This window comes from Crocodylus porosus, unplaced genomic scaffold, assembly GCF_001723895.1.
Source record: "Crocodylus porosus isolate Cpor-Errol unplaced genomic scaffold, CroPor_comp1, whole genome shotgun sequence".
NCBI lineage: Eukaryota > Metazoa > Chordata > Crocodylia > Crocodylidae > Crocodylus > Crocodylus porosus.
In genome coordinates this window covers 40,805,090-40,807,631 of record NW_017728943.1, presented here as the reverse complement: position 1 = coordinate 40,807,631, position 2,542 = coordinate 40,805,090, and positions in this window count along the sequence as shown.

Genomic DNA, 2,542 nt, shown 5'->3' with positions numbered 1-2,542 from the left:
GGGGTGTCCCCACCACCCCTACCCTCCTTCACACCCAGCCCCCACCAACCCCCTTATACACCTCCAACATACCCTATGCCCCCAACACACACAGCCACATCCTTCACACCCCCCCACCTCAACCACACCACACACACAATATATAAGTAAAACTTTATTTTTGAGTTGTTATTCAATCATCTCTACATATATTATGCAAACACAAATTGTGACAAAAATATTTTTAAATAAAATTAAAATATGTTATAGTAGGTGCTTGACTTTTAGTATATGATTTGGGTTTTTTCTGGTTCCAAGATGGCGACCCTCCACTCCCAAAAGGAGTACTTCAAGGGACAGGCGGAGGGACTTCTGGTGACAAAGGTCAGGGGTTAGGGGCCGGACTTCCAATCCCAAGATGGTGACATGGGGAAGGGGGGGTTACCTTTGTGGCCCTTAACAGCTCACCAAAACTCATTAAGCGGCCCTCCAACCAAAATAATTGCCTGCAGCTGCTTAGTCTAAACTACTTCCAATTACTAATACTTAGCAGCTGAGAAGCTTAATGCTGACTCTCCCCTCCTGCTTGCTGGGCCAGTAAGCAGAGAAAACTGGGAGCCATGTTGGCAGTCATTAGAGCACATGCTTCTGTTCCAGTGAAGAAAAGCCAGCTTCCCGCACTAAAAGCATGCATTCTAATTTTGGAAGGCTGATTGGTGGGGGACGTGCACGTGGTAGACGAATAATTGTGGTATTACCTACCATGTTGCTTTTCAGCAAACGCAATTTCCTGGTTGCATTATAGGCCCTGATTCTGTAGATCCTTCTTCCTTCTCAGAAAGTGTGTATTAAAACCCTCACTTTTGATTGTCATTTCATTTAAGAATTGGACTCATGGTTCATTTTCCTTCTCAGTATCCTTGTTCTTTAAAGCCCTTAGTTCAGCACCAAAAGACAAAAAAAATCTACCCAGTACTGATGCAGTGATAAAAGGCCATTTGTTTGCATTAGGAAACTCATCTAGAAGAGCTTGGGGGAACTAACCGTTTTAATCAAAATATTTGTTAATGAGGAACAAGATACTGTTACAGTGCTTTGCCCTAAAGACAGAAGTTAGCACATATGTGTAAGATCTTCTGGATTTTTTTTTTTTAATGATCCCTTTCAGTATCTCCATTTCTTACCTGAAGAATCAGTTTCTAAAAGAGGTGAAGTTCTGTGTCTTTTTCTCAGACATGCCATCCTATGAATTCATTGAGAGGAGTCAAATCCATGAGTGAAGTGAATAAGATTTACAAAAAATTAGAACTCTTGGTTCCAAAATGATACCTTTTATTAGACCAACTGGAAAATGGCAAGAAAATTGTAATTTTCTGCAAGCTTTTGGGATCAAAGTCCCTTTGTCAGGCTCTGGGAAAAGTGTAGATGGTACAAGATGGTAAAAAAGTCCCCATGGGTAGGACATAACTTAATTTTTGCACGGAAGGAGCTGAAGATGGAAGTCTGTCCCTCTGGGTCCATGAGAGTGTCTTTGTGAGCTGTGTTGAGTAGCTCTTTGATGTGTTGATCAGGTAGAATTCCTTCCCTGGAGGTGTCAGATGACCAGCAGGGAGGCAAAAAAACTTCCTTGTTGTTCTGCAATTAAGTTTAAAATTTGTAAGATTTTAAATAAGATTGGCTCTTATATAATTTTTTTAAAAAGTTAATAATCCACTTCAGTTTAATGTGACAATGCAACTTAGAACCTTGGCAGGGGTCGGACTAGATGATCTACTCAGGTCCCTTCCAACCCTAAAAACTATGAAACCTGCCATGCAGCTCAGCTCTCTGTGTCTCTAGCTAGATCTTTGTTTGCTAACCCGTGAAAGTAAGGGTAAAATAATAGCTCAGTTTATTTTGCATTCTGAGCCCATGCACATCTGTATTGGAGAAAGCATGTTTGGATTTAGGACCTCTGGGACATTGCACAGAGAGGAAATCAGACCCTGTAATTCTAGAATAACCTTTCTACTCTCTCAGCTATCTGTACTCCACTTCTCAACTGCATCTTAATTGGGACCAGCATAGTATAGGCCAGGTTTCCAAATCGTTCCGCGGAGCTCTGGGGGTCCGAGATCATTCATGAGGGGCTCCGCAAAGACATTCGAGCTCATGGCGGTGCTGACTGGAGGTGGCGTGCCATTACTGGGCCAGGTCACTTGGCTCCACATGTCTTCAGGGCTAGGGGTTCTGCAGCAGAAGCAGCGATACGAAAGGGTTCTGTGACCAGGAAGTTTGAAAGCCACTGGTATAGACTGGAGGTAATGGTGTCCTGGGGTGTCTCTCTACAGTAAGACAGGGGCAGCCCTCTTCTCTGACAGTCAGACAGGAGGGGCCATCTCTATGATTTCTGCCCTGTCAAGCTTTCAGTCTGGCTGTCTTTCCCTGTCCAAGTGGTGGCCTGTAAGGGGCTAACTTGCAGTCCCTGCAGGCTCCCAGCCAGCCACCACTCCCATCACTGCTATTGCAGCTGAGGGCTCCCGGCTCCCACTCTCTTTGAGTTTCTGCTTCCTTCCCCACTCCT